The following is a 16,056-nucleotide window of genomic DNA, read 5'->3' on the forward strand; positions in this document are numbered from 1 at the left end:
AGAAGGTATTGAAACTAGTATTCCTGTAAAATTCTTAAAATTTTTAAAAAGTTTTATACTTCCATATAACTTTTGCCTTTGAATTACTTTTCTTCCTTTAGTCATGTTGGTCTAGCAAATAAAGGCTTTCATTTTATCTCCTGTTTGGGGCTTACAAGTCCTTCTCTCCAAACCTTTTGCTTTTCCCCTTCCAAGAGAGACAAGAAAGAAAATTTGAGTTGTTGAGTTTATCTCTACTGAATGAAATATTTCTATTCTTCTGATGATATCAACAGATTCATGTAACTCTTATTTGACTAATTTTAGTCTCAAAAAGTGGAACTAAAAAAGAAGAACATAATCAGAAAAGCAGGAAAAAGAAAAAAAAATCTAACAGGCAAATGAGGGCTCAAGATATAATTATCATATAGCATTTTTAACTAGATATTTTCACCTGTTATATTCTGACAATTTTACAAATGCCATCTCAGATCCGTTGTCAAAAGCCTTTAAAATATAGTGCAAATGAAATAAAAAAGGGAAAATATTATGATAATTCAACTTATGTTTTCTAAGGATAAGTGAGCCACACTTACTACATTTAGTACATTATACTGTTATTAACTGTAATAATGGTAATGCTATAATTATTTATCTCTTATTTCTGAGAAAACTTTTGTTTCCATTATTATTGTGTCTAATTACATTTGGTAATTCATTTTATAAACTCTCATATAATTCAAGGAATAATCTGAAAAACTACAGGTTGATGACAGTTAGTTGTATTCCTACCTAGCTGAGCAATCTCTTCTATAAGATGGTCCACCTAACATTCTCTTATAATATTACACAAGGGTATTAATTAGAATTGGACATAGATTTGCTATATTTGGCTTCACAAAGTGAATGATTATGTAGCATTTGTCGGTAATGGGAGTAAAACACTTTCTTGCAGTCAAAATAAGAAAGAAAATTCTAATAATGAGAATCATCAAACAGTAGGGCAGGATGCTTTGAAAAATTAAGAACACCTAGTCATAAAAGGAAACCATGTGGAGCTTCTAGTTGGAATTTTTTCAAAAGGTTACTGAATGTTCTTTTCTTAAAAAGGCAATCTAGGTAACATCTAGGTCACTTTAAAGTATTTTATCCTAAGACACAACAACAAAATTCTGCTAGATAAACACCTCTTTTTCATAATATATATAATATGTAAAATTCTTAAATTTTTGACAATATTAAGTGCCAACATGCCAAACATAGCATTTATTTAAATACTAAATGCTAGATTCATAACAAAGATATTTTTTAGTGCATACTATGAACCAAGTACGTTCCATATGTTATATTTGCTTCTCACAAGAACATAAAAATTTGTTTTCAAATTGTACATGATAAATTTGCATACTAAAGTGAATAGCTAAGTAACTATCCTGAGATCACAGTTAAAATGTGGAGTATTTCAAGCTGATGGATTATTAAACTTGTGATATTATAAAACAAGGCCTAATGATAATGGTTTTTCTGACATTAGTGGTTTATCAACATTATTATTTTCACTGGGATGTCACTCATGTTCTGCCTGGGCAAGGGCAAGTTTTCATCAGAGGGATAGGATGGCTGCAAAATAAAAGCTATAGAAGCAGGACCACAACATAGAAAGAACAAAAATATGTTTTACAGTGACAATGGGGTAAGGGGACCACCGGGAAAAGGTGTCTAACATAAATTGAGCCCAGTCTTGCTATATATATATCTCCCTACAGTCAAGGGGATTGGTAGGTTTCAGGTTTCAGTGTGGGAAAAGTTTTATTTTGGTCTTTGTTTCTTCACCAAGAATGGGATATGAGTAGGAATAAGCAGGCTTTTTGGCCCTTAGAGCTCACTCCCATTTGGGTGCTCTGCTACAACTTGAGTGATGAGTTAGGCCAGGAGCCATATGAATCAGGCAGTATCGGACCAGTGGATTCCTAATGGGAATTCCTGATACCAGGCTTGCCCGCCTAATGGCTCAAACATTGCTTAGTCCACACGTTGCTTCCCACATTGGAAGATGAAAAAAAATTCTTTTATAAATAGAAGCAATCTGTTTTGGATATAATATTTGAATTAAAATTCAAAGAACAGGTGTGGTCAGGAATAATATAAAGTACAAAACAGAAATTAAGCAAATTTTAATGTATGGACTGACTATAGTCACTATGGAGAGAAAGGAGGAACATCAGTAGAGGTAGGAGTTAATCAGAAAACCTGCTGGGAGGACCAGCATTTAAGGCACATATTGATCTTCAAGTTACATTCAGACATAAAAACTAATTACTAATCACTGCTATGTTTCCTTTTTCAAAATAAATAAATAAATAAATAAATAACATTTTATAGCTGCTATCCACTGGCAATTACTTTTCTAGTAATTTTTCTATTTTACCATAGTGTGAAGTATTTTATATTGACACATCAGATAATTTAATTTCTAATCATTCCTTTTCTTTCATAGTGTAGAATGACAAAAAAAATGAGAAAGCTCTTTAAAACAAATCCCTGATAACATTATATTGCCAAATTAAAACAAATTAAATCAAGTATGTTAAGTTAAATAATAAAGCAATGACTCTTTGAGTTTGTTTTATAAGTTCTCTCAAACTGGATTGTCGGATCAATATATCTCTATTTTTTTGTCCACATTTGTGAGTGTGGCATGTTCAAAAAAGAAGATAAAGATGTAGGAAAATGGAAATGCCAAATATGTTTAATTATGCTTTTAATTCATGTGATTATAATTTTATTTCTAACCTGAGAACAGCTCTCCTCACTCAGGAAAATTTTTCTTCTCTGTGCTGGGATAATTCCTTCTCCTCAACTTGAATAGCTCTCCATCTTTGCAGATATGAAAGAATGTTGACAAAGGTGACTCCATTTTTATGACACAGACTCCACCTTATGCTGTGGTGAACACTGTGAAACTAATGACATACCAAAGAAAGTTATTTTCTGAGAAAGTACATCCTGAGGATTTTATTATCTAATGCTTTTTCTAAAAAGGGTGTGTCCTAAGCTTGTCCATGCAGACCAATGAGTTATAGAAGTAAATTCTTCCTACAAGCATAATTCATGACAAACAATAAATATTTAAATCAAAGTTTAGTCCACCTAAACTAGCTCATTTTAGTCTTTAAAGGACCCTCCACCCCTTCCATAACAGCAAACATTCTAATTTCTGTTGGAAATTGCAATTCTAAGATATCAAAAAAGCATCCTTCTCCTGGGATGACAAAGGCAACTTTCATTACTTGGCTTAACAAACCAACAGATACCCTCTCTTAAAAATGTTGTCAGCCAATTCCTTGAGTCAGGACAGCTCAGTCTCTCAGTGGTGTGGGATTAAAAGGGAATAAAAGTAATTTTTTTTTGTCTTAGAGGTTGTTCAAATAGAATGAAAAAAGAAAAAAAACCTAAACCTTAATAAATTAATTGATTTAAGAATTTTATTTTAAATTTTTAGACATTTTAAAGACAGTATTAGGCTTAGAAAAAAATGAGTAGAAGCTGGGCATGATAGTCCATGCCTATAATCCCAGCTATTTGGGAAGATGACATGTTGAAGGCCAGCCTGAGCAATTTAGCAAGATCTTGTTTCAAAATAAACAATAAAAAATGGTGGAAATCAGTGGCAGAGGGCACTGGATTCAATCTCCAATACAGCCCCCCCAAAAGAAAACACAGAAAGTACTAAGAGTTTCCTACATACCCACGTGACCCTGGACCAGAAGCTTCAAAAGCACTTTTGACTTTTTTAGTTTATATATATATAAATATAATAATATAATTATATAATAATATATAAATATATATTAATATAATATATAAATATATTAATATTAATATATATATATATATATATATATATATATATATATAAAAACAAATGTTTTTCATTATGCACATACCCTCCCAGATGTGACTGAAAAGCTGGAATGGGCTAAAGCTGGAGTTACTCCATGCACTTTATGCATTCATGTGTAAATTACATACACATACACACATGCACACATACACATATACAGAAAACACAAAATCATTTCAATGAGAATAAATTGGGATATAAATGCCAAATAATTAAAGGAATAGCCTAGAATATTGTCTTTTTAATTTCCATAAGTGTGGAAATTTTAAAATATTTTAATTGGAAACAGATTTTGAAAAATAAAGCCTAAATATTAATGCTCTTAACAAAGTATTTTGTAAAAGATGAAAATTATATTTGAGAACCAAAAATAGGTTATCTGATATTTTGACACTTAGATAGTTTTCTTTCTGAAGATTTAACACTCTATAATATTGTGATAATGAGTCATAATTTTCAAGAGTATTATAAAAATGATTAAAATACATAAGACATTTAGTACCTGTTAAGTAAAAAAAATCCAAGAGCCGAGTGCAGATGTATGTATAAATCAACTGAAATTCTTTCAGAAGTTTTAATTACATTAAGATTAAAATCTTAGGTTCTACTATTTGCTAATGATAATTTATGGAATAAATTATCTTTCAAATCCTCATATGTTTGTTACATATTTTAAAACATTAGCCATTTTTATATTTTATAACTTTAATATATTTTATATTAAAGCTTAGGGTAAAACAATAAAATTTTATATTTAAGAAAGCATATATTTTAAAGGAAACAATAACTTACTGAAAGGATTTGTAATAAAATTCTAATACTAGAGTAAAAACTAAATGCCCATGTGATTTCTTTGTATATACAGTAAAAGAGAAATATTATTATTGAACACTCTAAGAATATTATTTTTTTACTGAAGCAAACCAAAAGAACCTACTTCAAAGCCCTACAGAACCTTAGTGTTTCCATTTAATTTCCCTGGATGACATAATCACCCTAAATTTGTATGGAAAATGGCCCTGGTTTTTTATCTTAAGAGATGTTAAGAAAATAGTTTGGAAAATGGATTAAAGAAGAGTGGTGTGGTTCTCTCATGAATACGTTTCTTGGCAACACAAAACCATCTTCTCTTTATCAGCAAAGATGCCAATTAGTGATACAGAGAATCTGTCTACAGTTCAGCCAAAATCTGACCTCACAAACCCCTCCGGCTTGCTAGAAACTGAAGGAGGTTTATTGCATGCTTATACTGAACACAATAACTGGACCTTCCTTCAGGGTGAAGGGCTTGCTGTTCAGCTGAGACCATTAATCCACCCAAATGAAGAAATTATGGAATTTGCCAAGAGTTCAGGAACTGTAACTCTCACTATCATCTCTCTCCATCAGAACATTAAAGGCTTCCTTTAATTTCTGCTCCTTGATTGACACATTCCAGACCATGGATATATGTGCAGTTCTTGACAAAGTAAAGGTGTAGGAGGCTATCTCACTGACACATTCCTGTTGCCCTGGTATCTCTATTGAAAAATAGTAAGTCTCCTCTTTTTCAAGTGACAAGTCACAGTAATTATGTTTGGTTTTTATCTATGTGGGGGGCAGTGAGGACAGCTTTTACTGAAAAAGGCAGATGATTAAAGAGAGAAACAACCCAGCTTATAATGGATTGATTTTCAATGTTTTACAAGATTGAAAAGGATATATATTTAATAGAAACCATACTTCTAATTTTAAATTCTTATCTTTCCTGGGCTAGCAATATGCACTCTTGAGATACTGAGTGGCAGCTATGAGCTGCAGCTTAAGTCAGCCAGATGAGCATCCAGGAAAGAAAGAAACGGGTACTCTATAGTGTGGCTATGATATTCAGCAGGCTTGTGGAGTAAATGTTGTTTCAACTTGGCGATATTTTAAACTTATCTTGGGTTTATTGGGATGTAACACTATTGGCAAAAATAAAGGAACATCCGTATTTGCAAATTATTCACACATATATGTTACATACCGTTTTAATCAGTTTTTTCACTGCTGTAACTAAAGGATCTAACCAGAAATATAAAAAAGGAAAGGTTTATTTAGGAGCTCACAATTTCAGAGGTTTCCATCCATGGACAGCAGGCTCCATTTCTCAAGGCTCTATCAAGGTGAGGCAGGACATCATGGCAGAAGACTGTGACAGAGAGAACTAGTTCACCTGATGATCAAAAAGGAGAAAGAGACTCCACTTGCCAGATACAAATATATACCTCAAGGACACGCCCCCAATTAATCACTTCCTCCAGCTACACAACACCTGCCTCCAGTTACCACCCAGTTAATCCCATCAGGGAATAATTCACTGATTAGGCTAAAACTATAATCTGATCCTTTCTCCTCCAAATTGTCTCACATGTGAGCTTTTAGAGGACACTACTTCTAAACCATAACACATAGAAATGTATATTACAAAATATATTCACATATATGCATTAATGTTTATTAATATATATCTATATATTTATACAAAAGTTTTTCTGTTGCTGCTGTAACAAATTATCATGCACCAAGGAATTTAAGAAAATACAAATTATTTTATATTTCTGGAAGCTAGAAATCTAAATTTAACAGGACTGGCATAGGACAGGATCAAGTTGTAGCCATCTTCACATTGATTCAGAGGTTCTAGGGAAGTTAAAGAACATGTTCCCTCTTTCTTCCAGCTCTAGTGGCTAGTGCTATGCCTTGGTTCCAGCTATATTGCTCCAATCTCTTGTCTTCAGAGTCACATTGCCTCCTACCTTTAGGTGTTTTTAATTGCTCTTTGCCTTTCTGCAATGGGAACCTACCTGGATAATCCAGGACAATGTTATCTGGGGATTCTTAATTATTTGCATCTTCAAAAAGCTGTTTCCTCATAAATTAACACTAATGATTTTATGGTCTCCAGAGTTTGGGACTTCATTCTTTGCATTTGGAGTGGCCATTGTTCATCCTAATGTATGTGTGGGTGTGTGCACGCATGCATGAGCTGTTAGTATCACTTCCCAACCAAATTTGAGATTCACAACCTCAAATTTGAAAATTAAATAATTTGTCTATTTTAACACAGCAAGCTAATGGTACTTTTTGTTGTTGTTGTTGTTGTTGTTGTTTTCTTTTTCCAAATTCTTATGCTCAAATATTACTTTTTTTTTTCGGGGATGAAAACATGTTTTGGTTAGAGAGCTATGAAGACTGGAAAAGACCCAAGCAATGTATGGATAATAAGTATAATTTTCAGGAGGCAATAATTGCTTAACAGAGTTTAAGATACTACTAATGCTTTTTCAAATTTATTTTTATATGGATTGTGTACTGAATATCATTGATAAGAATGCGGTCTTATTTATCACTTTCATACAGTAAAAAAACAAAATTTAATAAAGAGAAAAAATAATTAGGAATAGCAACTGTCTCAGTCCTTTGTCTGCTGCTATTACTGACTACCATAGACTGGGTAATTTATTAAAAGAAAACATGTAAAGATTTATTTGGCTCACAGTTCTGAAGGCCTTATTATTAAAATTAACAGCAACACCTGGTGAGTTCCTTCTTGCTCTGGGACTCTATACAGTCCCAAGGTGGCATGGGGCCTATGGCAAGGTGTGTGCTTACTAACTTGGATTTCCCTCACACTTATTTTGAAGTCACTAACAATCATGACCTTATGTATTCAATATTTCCTGAATCACCTCCCAAAAGCTCACCTCCAGATACCATTAGTTTATGCCTTTGAGAAATAATTTTCAGCAGAAATGATGGAGAAGAAAATCACCATTTCAATTTTTTTTTTTGTGTGTGTGTGTGGTTCTGGGTACTGAGCCCAGGGCCTCATGGCATGAGACTCAAGCACTGTACCACTGAGTTACATCATTAACCTCCAATGCAAGAACTTAAAAAACTCACACACACACACACACACACACATACACACACATTTTAGGGCTTTTGTTTCTTCCATATTGCAGTAGATACACTTAATTCTGCCCTGTATTTTTTATATAACCCAATGCCATATTAGCTGTCTCCCAAACTTGTGTCATAATTATTCCTAGTTAAAGTCTATCTTCACCTGTTCTAGTTAATCAATTGCAGTGCAATACAATATATCCTGTCTCAAAGATGGTTAATTGTTGATAAATTTTACAATCTCATCTGTACGTCCCATAGGAATATAAAATGCTTCAGAGAATATAAAATATTTTTATCCATTTTTCTCATGCCAATTCAGGAGGAAAAATGTATTTTAAAAGTTGTTTGCATTACAATTACAGTTTCTCAACAGTAATCTCATATTCTCTTATTGCTCTCTAATTACTACTCAGGAAGCAGATTATGTTCCATTGTGTTCTAAAGTAGCTTTAACTTGCTGGATTTCTTATCAATATAACCAGCTGTTCAATGGTAGATCCAGTGATGACGGCATTTTTAATTGCTTTTTTCGTTTGGCTAAGTAAGTTCAGATGGTCACTAATTAGTTCTGTCATGCAGAGATAGTTTTGTTATGAACAATGCAATCAGTGTTTCATTGAAAAGACAACTGTCCTAAGATCAACACTGCTTAATTATCCCTATGAATCCATCCTCAGTTTCTTTATTTGTTATAGCTGTCATAAGTAAGGTGACAGGAATTATACAAAACTGTAGCTTAAAAATCTGCTTCCACCAGTGCATGTAATGATTTCTCATTTTTACTCTGCTTAGAAACATTCAGTTGAAGTGAGTCATAAAGACTTATTCTTTATTAAGGTTTATGCAGTGCTTTGGGGCACCACAAATTACACTAAATTATAAGATAGTGAAGTTAAAATATTTTGTTTTAACTTCCCATTGTAAGTTCTGAACATACCCATTAAACTTCTTGAAGTTAATCCACTTCAGAAGATAGGAATTTTCCCAAAAATAATAGAATAAGATACTTTAAAAAAAAATTTAGACAGAGAATGGAAATTACTGAGATAATGACACAATTATAAATCATACTCTATCTATTTTATATTTTTTATATAAGGTATCTTTGTTCTTCATACATTTTTTAGTATAATACACTGTCTTGCTGCAAAATAATGCACCACAATTCAAAAATACGAAAGAAAATTCTCAGTATGCTATTTGCCTGCAGATATGTTGATATGCCTCACTCTCCTCTTACTCCTCCTAATGAACATTCCATTCTTACAGGAAAAAAAAAAAAGAACAACTAAACTGATAGATTTGCTTTGCATCATATAAAATAGAAAAACTACTAATACATGGCTTTCTGGGAATGAGATATAGATCTAAGCTTCCTATCTAATGTCTTATGTTATGAACAATGTATTCAATATATCTCTTTATGACAGAGCAACTTCAAGAACTCTTCAACACCAGTGACTCAGCTTTTATCATGCTTTTTTTCTCATTAGACACAATATCTTAGCTAATGGTTATTAGTATAGAAATATATAAATATTTTTGATCAAACTGATAATAATCTTACAATATAGTTATCTGTCTCTGAAACCACAGATTGAATTTCTCCAAAATTAAAACTATGACTTCAGTTTGAAAGAAAATGATAAGCATATCAATATTTTTTTCAGTTTTGACCATTAATGAATATAAGCTCTATTTAATCTACTAAATATACTTTTACCTCTAACATGTTCTCAAAACTGTTTTGTTCCATGAACCTAACACTATTTTGTTATTGAAAAGATTATATTCCCATTAAATTTTTGTATAAAGGGAATTTAATTTTACATCAAGTTTAAATGGCAGTGACTAGAAATATAAGCCTATTCCCCCAGCAAAAAGTCTAAAAAAGTATTCAAACTGAAGAAAACATGGACTCTTATCTTGCACAGTTTTTCCTTAGGTATTTGAAAAATCATAAGCTTAGCAGAAGTAGAGAAAAAAATCCAGGAACTATAGTAAGGTGAAGTTATTTTGGACCTATCTTCTAGAGATCACAGAATAGTGAGTTCATATTAATCATATCCAGAAAGAGAAGAAAAGCTTATTTAAAATGTTATTTTTGTTGTTATTATTGACAATTTAGGAAGATCTTATATTTGGAATATAAAATAAATCTAGAATTTATTCTATGCCTAAAAATAAGGTAATATTAATGGCAAACCTGAAATGACCCAACTCAAGGACGCCAAAAACCAATACTTAACAGGATCAATGTTACTTTGATTCCATCTATAACAAGACTGAACATTTCATAGAAGAAAATGTATACTCTAGTGCTATTCAGTGTCCTTCATGAACATTATGAGTGTTCATTAGTCACCATTTTTTTATTAAGCATGCCAGTGTAGTGGGACAAGAAAATGAAATAAAAGTTACATAAAAAAGAAGTAAAATTGTGATTGATTTTAGAACACAGAATTTCATATATGAAATAGTTAAAGATATCTATAAGTAGACTACTAGTGTAAAGGTAAAATTTCTAAGCTGATTCTAAGCTGCAAAAGTCTGAGTTAAAGTGTAAAAGACTGGGCATTGTAAAGCTTCTAAATCGCAAGGCCTGGGCTAAAAAGTAAATGACCAGGTATTGTTAAAATTCCTCTGCTACCCGGGAACCTGTAATCCCTGTAGCTGTTAGGACAATACCTAAACTGCCCAGTAAATATTTCTCCTGGTTCCCTGGTTGTTTAATAGCTAAGGGCTCCAAGTAGCTTGGCACGTAACATCTAGGCTCCAAAACCAATCAGTTTAAATGTGTACCCTGCTTAGGAATGGCCAATCACCCCTGCCCAGACTGTTCCCACCAATGAATGTACTAATCCTGTCTCAGAGTTGTTGTTCAATTTTCCCGCACCTCATGCTGATTTGTTCTGATGTATGCAAAGCCCCCCCCTCCAAAAAGTGTACTTAAGCTCTGCTTGACCTCTGCTCTGGGCTCTGGGCTGCTCTCCCTTTCTGAGTGAGCCTTGAGCCCCAGCATGCTGGTTCAATAAACTCCCTCCTGCCAATTGCATGAAGCTAGTCTCTTGTGTGGTCCCTTTCTCCGATGCTCCGCCAGACCCTTACACTAGAAATGAACGATTCCAGCAAGGCAATGAGATTTAATGTCTTCGTACTAATAATGAACAAAAATAGAAATCAAAAAAATAAAATTTATACTAATATCAATGCATGTTAAATATTAGAAATAGATAAGCAATAACTCTATACTGAAAATACTTAAAATGTTGATGTGAATTTTAAGGAGACCTAAATAATTTGGGAGACATGATATATTTATAATTGAGACTTTTCCCTAAACAGATCATTTTTCTTATGATCCTACCAATTGTCGTTTTTTAGTTTTTATTTGTTGGTTTTTGGTACCCAGGATTGAACCCAGGGGCACTTAGCCACCGAGTCATGTTCCCATGCCCTTTTTATTTGTTCAATTATTTATTTTTTATTTTGAGACAGCATCAAGCTATGTTGCTTAGGACCTCACTGAGTTGCTAAGGCTGAATTTAAATTTTGATCTTTATCCCATAGCATCCAAGGCTGCTGGGATTACAGGCGTGTACCTCCATGCCCAACCATATTATCTGTTTTTAATATTTACTTAAATACTATGATTACTCATCTGTAATGATTTAAAAAGCGAGGTTATTGGAAGGAAAAAGAAAGTTATCACTAGACCAGAATAGATATTCAAGAAATAGAACTACAATTATATAACAGCTTAATATTAAACAAAATTTCCAGGTTAATTTCATTGGAAAAAGAATTTCTGTTTAATAAATGGTTGTGTAAAAATGAATTCATATATATATATATATATATATATATATATATATATATATACTTTGAATCAAACCACCCACAAAAATTAGTTGAAATGTAATTATAGATTTATACTTCAAAGTTAAAACTATAAAGATTTAATGGAAAAAAATAGAACAATACATGCAATACCTTCATAACCTGAGTTAGAAAAAGTATTTTTGACAACTTAAAAAATTACTGAAAATATAAAATATATTTCATCAAAATTCTTATTCTCTATGCTTTTTAATTTTTCAAGTAGTTGGGTGCAGGTTGCTCTGTTGGTTCAACTTTGCATTTCTTTATGAATAATGATGTTGAAATGCACTGTTCCATAGGCTTATAGGCTACTTCTAATTCCTTTCATGGAGGACCTGAAAGTCATTTGTATAGTGGAATGTATTTGTTACTTTCTTTGGGAGGTGGATGGTGACACCTCCCCCCCAAATTATGTTTACATTCTGATCTCTGAAACCTATGAGTGTAACATCCTTGAAGAAATTATTTTTTAAATTTTAATTTTTGCAAGTGTAATTAGGGCCTTTCTGTGAGTTGCTGAAGCCTGATATAGGTGATTAAGGGCCCTTTAAAGGAGACAGCCTAATTGTCAGAGTCTAAGAGTGGTGAGCACATACACACAAAGATGCTAGAAGCTTAGAGCAAGGCTTCACATTCTGGTGTGTTAACATAGGCTTTCCGGGGATGTGTATCATTCAAAGGGCAAATGAATTGGGACCCTGAGAATGTATCCATGGAGTTTTCTTCAAGTGTGTTAGATTGATCCTAAATGGGATAATAAACAATCCAAAACTGGAGGAGAGGTGCAGGGCAGGATTAAAGCCAAATGGGTAAGGAGCGGCATCTACTCTGATGAGCAATCCAGTTGTGATGGGCAGGAGCTAAAGCAAGGTGACAGGGCCTGCAGGTGTGTGGATAAGGGGCAGCCTATGGTAGACTTTGCCCGAGGTGAGGGTTCTTCCATACCAGAGGTGGTGGGCACACACCAAATGTTTAGGTCTAAACCGGCAAAGGAGAAAATTATTTCAGAGAAGGAAAAATTGTAATAATAGAAAATTGGTTTTCTACGTATGGATTAAATAAGTAAGTACTGAAAGGCTAAGTGGGTTTTTAATAGGTCCTAGTGCCTGCTAAATTACTAATAATTACAGAGAAAAATTAAAAGGCAAATGACCAATGATTATATGGGAAAATATTTAACTTAATTACTAAAGGCAACAACAATTTAAAATGTTGAGTAACTTTTTTCACCTAGCAAATTTGGATACCTGAAAGAAATGATAATGAGGAATCAGGGAATCAGGAATACTCCAGTGCCATTAGTGCAAGCATAAATAGGTACAGACTTTAAACAGGAAATTAGGAAGTATTTAGTGAAATTTTGTTTACATATTTTTCTGCCATCTGATTTGTGAAATATTAAATTAGGTAAATACCTTTGGAAGTCTATAACTATTTTGCTATGCAATTTTATCTCAAAACTGGTGCTTATAATTACAATAACAGCTAAAAGAAACAATCTAATTATTTTTCGTAGACGTATACCTAAACTAAGCTTCATCCATGGAGTAGAACTTTACAGAATTTTACAAAGAATACATAACTACATGGGATTTGTGTTATTTACTTTTTTAAAATGAAAGCATATTTTTTTCAAATGAAAGTTATTAAAGTGAAGTTATTACAATGATAGATACAATACAATCTATAATTTTTAAATGCTTATTGTATACTAGCATCTTTACAAAACATTTGGATGTGTTATTTTAATTCATGTAACAAAATTATTATGTTTTTTTCATTAACTAAAATTATATTATAAATAGTTATTCTTAATATTATATACATTCAACATGTTTAGATATGAGGTGTCCCCCAAATGGTCGTATGTGAGACAATGCAAGAAAACTTAGATGTGAAAAGATTGGGTTATAAGATCATTAACCTTATATAGTGCATTAATACTCTGATACAGATTAAGTGGTTGGAAACTGTAGGCAGGTATGGTTTTGCTGGAGAAGGTGGGCCTTTGGGACATATATATTGTCTGGGATGGAGGGAGTCTCTCTGCTTCCTCATTCCATGTCCTGAGCTGCTTTCTTCTATCACACTTTTCTGCCATGAAGTTCTGCCTCATCTCAGGCACAGAGCAATGTAGCTAACTGTCTGTGGACTAAAACCTCTAAAACCAAGAACCACAGATAAACTTTTCCTCCTGTAAAATTGTTCATGTTAGGTCTTTTGGTTAGAGTGGTGAAAAAGCTGACTGAAACTGCACGTAAGTAAACTGAGAATTATATTAATTATGCCCTCTTCTCTGCTCTTAGACGTCAACAAAGAGAATAAAATATAAAACTGCCTAGAATCTTTAGGCCAAGTATGTCACCAAAACATATTTATCATTAACTGTAGATAAAAAGTAATTCTATTCAATGGTACTCACTTAGTGCACAACACTTAAAAAAAATACACAGTAATTGACTTAGTAACAGAAGAGAAATAGGTAGGTATATGAAAGAATGCATAAGCAAAGAATAGCCTTAGATATTTTTATTAATGTACCTTCTTCCAAATAGTACCTAAGAAATTAAGATGCATAAAGATTAACCCAGTCACACTGAAAGAAATCTGTTCTTTTACCTCCTTGTTCCTTTGAGTTAATGCACAGCCTTTATGCTTAGTGGATATTTGAAAGGTGTTATAATGAACATACAAAGTTATTTTCTGTTATGACATTTAGAAATAACTACATAATTCTTTTCATCTTTGTTTTAGTACAACATTTTATAGGATTCACACAAGGCCATTGTCATTAAAGTTACCTTTTTATTTTTCCTCACAACTTCTAGTCATTTATACTAAACCACCACCAACAATTGGTTCAATTTTCTCAATATTTGTCTAGCAATGCAAATTAATTTTATGTAATGCATTTTCATGGAAATAATTACACTGAAACAGTGCATGCACTTTTAATGATTTGAAGTGCTTTCAAGCAATTCCCAAAGGCAAAGATTTTTGTATATCCCAATCTTTGAATGACAATGGTGTTGAATAATAGTTCTGGATTGGGTTTAAAGCCTACCTACACAATGTTACATCACAACTATTATTCATGTTTATTGCATTCCTCTGCTGTGAATTCAGTCTTGAAATACACATGCTTGTTCTCTCATCTCTTCATACCTTCCCATTTCTAAAATATTCACTGGTTCTTCGGTATTTGCACTACAGAAACAAGAATGTCTACCTAAATTGAGAATAGTAATTACTAGGGAGTGGGAAAGGTGCTCTGAGGGATGAACCAGGGTGGAAGAAAGGTGGTTGGATATAACCAATGTATGCTATACACATATATGGAAATATCACAGAGTCCTATTAATCCACAAAATTATTGTGTAAATAAAAATAGAAATGTTATATGATTATATATAACTCCTTTATTCATTCATATAGCTTCCAACCAAGTCTCTGAATGCTGTCAATGATTTTTCTCTTCAATGTGACTCCTTAAATTAAATTTCTGGACTTTCATGCACATAACTGTTATTGCAAGATATTTGGTCATGTTTCACTAATGAAAAAATGAAATTATGCTGTTCCTTACAACCTATCACAGAAATGAGTATTTGATTCTATTTTCACACAAACGTGGAAGGGAGCTAAGCCTTCCAGGCAATGTTTCTTGAGTCTAACATTTGTTATCTGTTATTTCCAACCATTTCTCAATACTGAACACTGATAAGCCCTTGACAAATTTGTCCTTTGGGGTATAATGAATCTAGGAGATGTAGACCCTATAGTAATTATCCCTTGCATTGTGGTTGGTAACTTTACTTTTGTAGGCAAAACAGTAAAATAATATAGCACATTAGAAAAATTTCCTTCCACACTATTTTTCAGATATATATATATGATATATATTTCATATATATATATATATATATATATATATATCTGAAAAAATATACAAATAAAATTATCATTCTCATATATATAAAAATATTAGGTCAGAGAATCAATCTTATTCTTTCAAAAAAAGTGTAGTTTTTACTCAGGTTTTGTATACTGCAAATTGGATGATTATTTTCACTAGAGTCAAGATTTAGTAATCTATTTCTATGTCTAGTCTAGTTTGAGAATCATTTCTAATTTTTGCTTTGCATTTAGGTTTAGTGTTCATTGCCACTTAGAAGAGTTTGGGACAACTAATCAATTTCTTATTCAGACTATTATGTAGAATTTTTATTTCTAACCCCACGTGCAGATAAGAACACAGAAAAGGATGTGTCAAATATGGTATTATTTGGACTCAAGACTTAGTGAGAAGCATAATGGTAAAATGAGGATCAATTTCCCTGTATTAGAATAAATTCCCTTTG

The sequence above is a fragment of the Urocitellus parryii genome, chromosome 10 (assembly GCF_045843805.1).
Source record: "Urocitellus parryii isolate mUroPar1 chromosome 10, mUroPar1.hap1, whole genome shotgun sequence".
Taxonomy (NCBI): Eukaryota; Metazoa; Chordata; class Mammalia; order Rodentia; family Sciuridae; genus Urocitellus; species Urocitellus parryii.